This window comes from Telmatherina bonti (genome assembly GCF_933228915.1).
Source record: "Telmatherina bonti genome assembly, chromosome: 21".
Taxonomy (NCBI): Eukaryota; Metazoa; Chordata; class Actinopteri; order Atheriniformes; family Telmatherinidae; genus Telmatherina; species Telmatherina bonti.
The window spans coordinates 3,848,840-3,856,638 of NC_136630.1; positions in this window are offsets into that span (position 1 = coordinate 3,848,840).

The following is a 7,799-nucleotide window of genomic DNA, read 5'->3' on the forward strand; positions in this document are numbered from 1 at the left end:
GGAGGTGAGTGGGATGTAGGGTTTTGGAGGTGGACTAATCTTTTGGCCGTGTATCTGTTAGAATGGGTGTGTATGTGTATAGATGTATGTGTGGGTCTGTAGGTGTGTGTGTGTGTGTATGTGTATAGATGTATGTGTGGGTCTGTAGGTGTGTGTGTGTGTGTATGTGTATAGATGTATGTGTGGGTCTGTAGGTGTGTGTGTGTGTGTATGTGTATAGATGTATGTGTGGGTCTGTAGGTGTGTGTGTGTGTGTAGATGTGTGTGTATACCAGGCTGATGGTGAGGGGGTGTGAATGTGTTGGTGTGTAAAGGAGAAGGGAATGCAACGTGTCTCTGGGTGGGGGCGTCTCCTAGGGGTGTGGGGGCGGTGGGCCCTTGGTCTGTCTCTCCTTCTCCCGCCCCTCCTCTTCTTTGCCCCCCCCCCCCACTTTTGCATGTGGTTCGTTGGTGCCTTCTGGGGCCGGTGGCGGCTCCTTTATTGGGGTTGCTGAGGGCCCTGGTTGTTGGGGCAGCTGCCCTTGGCCTGTCCTGGCCTTCGGGGGCCCTGGGAATGGGGGACGTGCCTCGTGCCGCAGGTGGCCCATCTTCTTGAGGGAGGCGCGCTTCCCTCGGGACCTAAATCCCCGGACCCCCCTCCTTCCCTTCTTCCACCACACACAGGCAGGGCGTTGGGAGGTGGACACGTTGATCTGGATGGTGAGAGAGGCCATCAAGGTGGTCTCCATCGCTGCACCCAGCATCGGTTCACCTCCCAGTTTTAATTACACTTAGTCAACATAACACAAAAAACACACACTGACAACACATGGACATATTTTGGGGGGCGGGCCATGCAGTGTGCGGTGGGCGGGGCTGCTTTGGTGGTCCCGCTCCCAACATGATGTGGTTACTTCTTCCCAATTTTAATTGCAAACAACACACACTTCACAATCATTCATAAGCTGGGAGGGAGGGGGTGACAATGGGGTCCTGCCACGCCCCTATTTCTGGGGCTGTGCCGGAGGAGTTTGGGCGGGGGAGTGGTGCTGTTCAGGGGGCCTGGGTCTGGGCTGGCCTGGCGGGGGTGGGACTGCTGCTGGCCCTGGGTGGTGCTGGATCGGCTGCATGTGTGGAGTGGTGGGGGGGCATTGACAGGGGTGGGGGGTAGTTGTGGGGCCCTGATCGGGGCCCTCCTATCCCCTGCTCCCCCGGGGGTATCTCACAGGGGACACGTTGGGAAAGAAAGGTGAGGGCGTGCATGAGCCAATGGATGAAGTGGTGACTGAATGTTAGGGTAGAGGGGGGGTGGGGGGATCAGGGTGAAAGAATTTAGGAAAGTGGATGGCCGCTGGGATAGGAGGAAGGGGGGGTGTATGCAGATGGGTGGGGGTGCGTATGTGGGGTTATGTTGGTGGTACAGGGAAGTGATGGGGTGGGTGTACAATGAGGACTGTGAATGTGGATAGAGGGGTGTAGGGAGGTGTGTGTGTGTGTAGAGTGGGGTATGCGTGTATGGAAGAATGGGTGATTATAGAGGGAGCAGGGATGTGTGTGTGAGGGGGTGTGTGTGTATAAAGAACAGGGGTAGGAGAGTGTGAGTTTGAGCGTGTGTAAGAGAATGGGTGTATAGGGTGTGTTTAAGGAGGAAGTGTGGATGCGTGTGGGTAGGTGGGTGGGTGCATGTGTGTGTGTGTGTGTGTGTGTGTGTGCACATGTGTGTGCGTATGTGTGTGTGTGTGTGTGTTTGTGTGCGTGGGTGCGTGGAGGGTCTTGGTGCTCGGGGAGCGCTGCTGGTGCACTGGGGTGCGGCCTGGCTGCCGCTCGGTGGCGGTCTGGGGATCCCGGCCCTCCGTCGGTGTGGGCTGGGCCCTCTGCCTGCGGGGGTGGGGGGTTGCTTCTGGGCTCTTGGGGCCGTGGGGCCCGCGCTCTGTCTGCCCTGGGTGGCCGGTGCCCGGCGGGGCCGGTCCTCGCTGGTCCGGGCCTGCTGGGGCCTGTTCCCCCTGACTGCGGGGGACTCTGGCTGGGACCCCCCTCTGCCTCCTCCTGGGTCGGTGCATGGCTGGCTCCGGGGTGGGGCGGTTGGGGTCTGCGCCTGGGGGTGGCTGCCGATGGCCCTGGTCTCGGGGGTACTCCTGGCGTGCCTCTTGCCTTTGTGTGGGAGGGGTCACACTGGCATGATCACCTTTTCCGGAACACGTTCCACTCTGCATGTTCTGCATGTGACACAGTCACCGAGTCGTCTGCAGGTTTATTCACTAACAGCAGCTGGTTTTCTCATTTCTGTTTGTTTCTCATTTATATTTAACTTTTTAGATTCATAGTTTAGTTACTATGATCTAAAGTTGGCTTGTATGTGTATGTATATGTGTTAATACTGGCAAGTGCGTATATGTTTGTACGTATGTATGTGTGTGTATGTGTGTGCATAGAGGTGTGTGTGTAAATGTATGTGTATATGTATATGTGTACATATGTATATATTTGTGTATATATATATGTTATGTGTGTATACGTGTGTGTATATGCATGTGTATGTATGCGTGTGTATGTGTGTGTATATGTATGTGTGTGCCTGTATGTGTGTATGTATACATCTGTAGGTTGTTTTCTTTCTTTTTGTTTTTGGGTTATTTTTTAGTTTTTCTCTCCCTTTTCTCTCCCTTTATCTCTTTCCCTTTTCTTATGAGGTGTTTCTTCTCCTTTCTCTTTCTGTCTTTTGTCTGTCCTCTCTGATCCAGCAGTACAAACTCTACAATTCAAACAACAATACAAAATAAACATAGAAATAAAATAAAAATTCAGAAAGTCAAGGGGATCATTATATCTATAAAGCTTCCCTTGGCAGAGAAAATTTGCTCAGCAGAACACAGCATCCAGACCATCATTCTGCTTGCCTAAATGCTGGACAAGACAAAAAAAAAAAAAAAAAAAAAAAAAAAAAAAAGAGTTAGGGTTAATCCAATCATAACATTGAGGGGCATCCAGTGGGCGTGGTTGTATGTAAAATAGGCGGGGTTGGATGTCAAATGGGCGATGTTTGGGTTAATCGAATCAAGACGTTGTGGGGGTTAGGGTAGGAAATCCAACCCCGCCCAATATCCAGGCCTGCCTCATTCTCCAGGTTGCAGCCAAGACCCTCTCCAAAACTATAGTATAGTCCAGTGCTGTCAGCCCGCCACTCATCAAACAGCTGAACAGAACTATTACTTTTCAATTAATCATTACACTGCCAGATTACTTCTGTAAATTTATTGGAAAAAGGTTAGAAGTTTAGAAGATGAGAGACTGTCCAACCTGTTCAACCTTGTGAAGGGTTCCTAAACTTTTTAAGCCTGCAGCCCACCTGTAGAGCTGTTTGTTTCAGCAGAACCACCAATGTGAGTGTTCTGTTCAGCAGTGTGCTGCTGTAAATCTGACACATTCATTCCTCTTTCTTCAGACATTTCCTGCTGTTCTGCTGCTAGTTCCTCTTTACAACCACAAGACTGTCCTTCCCCTGAACCACCTGCATTACATCCACATTTACACACACACACACACAATCTGTGTGGATTTGTGAACGCAACTTCTCAGACATCACATCTAGCCACCACAGATAAAAAGTTGCATCATATTATTTACAGCAGAAGCAGATGAACACACTGATCAATCAGATTTTCAGCATTTAAACTGGATCAATAAAAACTTCTTCACTGTCACAGACTGGTTTTGCCAAGCAGCCTTATATTAAATTTATCCAGGTTAAACCAGCAAATCAGATCCGATCTGGTGTTTATCAAAGGTTGGAACATCATCAGTAATTTTATGTTTAATGCTGATGTGTGATTTAATCATCACCAACAAATCACTGCGATAGTTTCATAAGAATAGAGTTTTGACAGGAAGAGGAAGCAGGGTCATTGTTGCACATCAGCCTCATGAAGAATCTGCTCATCACGCTTCGTTACCAGCAGTTTCCCCGCATCTGTCATCCATTAAACGTTAACTTGCATCACATGGTGGTGACTAAACACGCTGCTGGTGGAGGTCTGGAGAGTATCTCTGCTCCTCTTCAACATCCTTCTTATTTTGTGTTTTTTTTCCCTCTTATTGCGTCTGTCAGCCTTCCTCTGTCTTTCCGTCGTTGCCATAGACTGTATATGAAAGATGGACGGAGCCTCCGGCAGTTAATAGTGAAGCCTCTGTGGAAGTGCATACAACTGCAGTTCCCCCTTCATCCGCTAGGGGTTCCAAAACAGAGCAAATCCCCATAGACTCCCATGTTAAAAAGACCAACTTCACAGCAGGAATAAACATGTTTACAGCAGGAATAAACATGTTTACAGCCTGGTACAAAAACCCATTTTCGGTTTAATAGGTCAGGTTTACCTTCATGACAACTGTTGGGTGAGTGAATTTTTTTCTAACTTGCCCATTTAAAAGTAGTTTAATCTCAAAGTTCGGCATAATTAGGGGCGTGTCCTTTTGATTGACAGGTACCGATCTCCCGCTTCAAGTCAGAAGAACGTAGAACAACCGCGGTTTTTAGCTGGTTATTAACGTGACTTAGCTTTAGCCCGCTTACTTTCGTTAGCCTCTCCCTGAGCCGTCACCTTATTGTGGTGGAGGGGTTTGTGCGTCCCGAAGATCCTAGCAGCTATGTTGTCGGGGGCTTTATGCCCCTGGTAGGGTCACCCATGGCAAACAGGTGTCTAGGGGAGGGACCAGACCAAGCACGGCTCATAGACCCCTATGATGACGACCAACCTGGGCATGAATGTTCCCTTGCCCGGACGCGGGTTACCGGGACCCCCCTCTGGAGCCAGGCCTGGAGGCGGGGTACGAGAGCGAGCGTCTGGTGGCCGGGCCTTCGCCCATGGGGCCCGGTCGGGCTCAGCCCGAAAGGGTTACATGGGCCCCGCCTCCCGTGGGCTCACCATCTGCGGGAGGAGCCGTAGGGGTCGGGTGCAATGTGAGCTGGGCGGCAGCAAGGGGCGGGGACCCTGGCGGTCCGATCCCCGGCTGCAGAAGCTGGCTCTAGGGACGTGGAACGTCACCTCTCTGGTGGGGAAGGAGCCTGAGCTTGTGCGCGAGGTTGAGCGGTTCCGACTAGATATAGTTGGACTCACCTCGACGCATGGCTTGGGCTCTGGAACCAGTACCCTCGAGAGGGGCTGGACCTTCTTCCACTCTGGAGTTGCTCATGGTGAGAGGCACCGAGCAGGTGTGGGCATTCTCATCAGCCCCCAGCTTGGTGCCTGCATGTTGGGGTTTACCCCGGTGGATGAAAGGGTAGTTTCCCTCCGCCTCCGGGTGGGGGGACGGGTCCTGACTGTTGTCTGTGCTTATGCACCGAACAGCAGTTCAGAGTACTCACCCTTTCTGGAGTCCTTGGAGGGAGTGCTGGATGGTGCTCCTTCTGGGGACTCCATTGTTCTGCTGGGGGACTTCAATGCTCACGTGGGCAATGACAGTGAGACCTGGAGGGGAGTGATTGGGAGGCATGGTCCCCCCCCCCGAACCCAAATGGTGTTTTGTTATTGGACTTCTGTGCTCGTCATGGATTGTCCATAGCGAACACCATGTTCCAACATAAGAGTGTCCATATGTACACCTGGCATCAGGATTCCCTGGGCCGCAGTTCGATGATCGACTTTGTAGTCGTATCGTCGGACCTGCAGCCACATGCCTTGGACACTCGGGTGAAGAGGGGGGCGGAGCTGTCAACTGATCACCACCTGGTGGTGAGTTGGCTCAGATGGCGGGGGAGGAAGCCGGTCAGAGCTGGCAGGCCCAAACGTGTTGTGAGGGTCTGCTGGGAACGTCTGGCTGAGTCCCCTGTCAGAGCGAGCTTCAACTCCCACCTTCAGCAGAGCTTCGAACATGTCCCGAGTGAGGCGGGGGACATTGAGTCCGAATGGGCTGTGTTCCATGCCTCTATTGCTGAGGCGGCCAGCCGGAGCTGTGGCTGTAAGGTCGTTGGTGCCTGTCTTGGCGGTAATCCCAGGACTCGTTGGTGGACACCAGCAGTGAGGGATGCCGTCAAGCTGAAGAAGGAGTCCTATTGGGCCTTCTTGGCCTGTGGGACTCTGGAGGCAGCTGATGGGTACCGACGGGCTAAGCGGCATGCGGCTTCGGCCGTTGCCGAGGCAAAAACTCGGGCACGGGAGGAGTTCGGCGAGGCCATGGAGAAAGACTTCCGGACGGCTTCGAGGAGATTCTGCTCCACCATCCGGCGGCTCAGGAGGGGGAAGCAGTGCTCCATCAATACTGTGTACAGTGGAGGTGGGGAGCTGCTGACCTCAACTCGGGACGTTGTGGGTCGGTGGAGGGAATACTTCGAAGACCTCCTCAATCCTACCAACACGTCTTCCCATGAGGGAGCAGAGCTGGTGGACTCAGGGGTGGACTCTCCTATCTCTGGGGCTGAAGTCGCTGAGGTGGTCAAAAAGCTCCTTGGTGGCAAGGCCCCGGGGGTGGATGAGATCCGCCCGGAGTTCCTTAAGGCTCTGAATGCTATGGGGCTGTCCTGGCTGACACGCCTCTGCAGCATCACGTGGACATCGGGGGCAGTACCGCTGGATTGGCAGACAGGGGTGGTGGTCCCCCTTTTTAAGGAGGGGGACCAGAGGGTGTGTTCCAATTACAGGGGAATCACACTCCTCAGCCTCCCTGGTAAGGTCTATTCAGGGGTCCTGGAGAGGAGGGTCCGCCAGATAGTCGAATCCCGGATTGAGGAGGAGCAGTGTGGTTTTCGTCCTGGTCGCGGAACAGTGGACCAGCTCTATACCCTCTCTGGGGTCCTGGAGGGGGCATGGGAGTTTGCCCAACCAGTCTACATGTGTTTTGTGGACCTGGAGAAGGCATTCGACCGTGTCCCCCAGGGGCTCCTGTGGGGGGTACTCCGGGAGTATGGGGTACCGGACCCCTTTGTACGAGCTGTCCGGTCCCTGTACGACAGGTGTCAGAGCTTGGTCCGCATTGCCGGTAGTAAGTCGGATTCATTTCCGGTGAGGGTTGGACTCTGCCAAGGCTGCCGTTTATCACCGATTCTGTTCATAACTTATATGGACAGAATTTCTAGGCGCAGCCGAGGGGTTGAGGGGATCCGACTTGGTGGCCTCAGGATTGGGTCCCTGCTTTTTGCGGATGACGTGGTCCTGTTGGCTTCATCTGGTCGTGATCTCCAGCTCTCACTTGAGCGATTCGCGGCCGAGTGTGAAGCGGCTGGGATGAGAATCAGCACTTCCAAATCTGAGACCATGGTCCTCGGCTGGAATAGGGTGGATTGCCCTCTCCGGGTCGGGAGTCAGGTCCTGCCTCAAGTGGAGGAGTTTAAATATCTCGGGGTCTTGTTCACGAGTGAGGGAAGGATGGAGCGCGAGATCGACAGACGGATCGGTGCGGCGTCTGCAGTAATGCGGACTCTGCGCCGGTCTGTCGTGGTGAAGAAGGAGCTGAGCCAGAAGGTGAAGCTCTCGATTTACCAGTCGATCTACGTTCCTACCCTCACCTATGGTCATGAGCTGTGGGTCGTGACCGAAAGAAGGAGATCTCGTATACAGGCGGCTGAAATGAGTTTCCTCCGCAGGGTGGCCGGGCTCTCCCTTACAGATAGGGTGAGGAGCTCGGTCATCCGGGAGGGGCTCAGAGTAGAGCCGCTGCTCCTCCGCATCGAGAGGAACCAGTTGAGGTGGCTCGGGCATCTGGTCAGGATGCCTCCTGGACGCCTCCCTGGTGAGGTGTTCCAGGCACGTCCCTCTGGGAGGAGACCCCGGGGAAGACCCAGGACACGCTGGAGGGATTATATCTCTCGGCTGGCCTGGGAACGCCTCGGG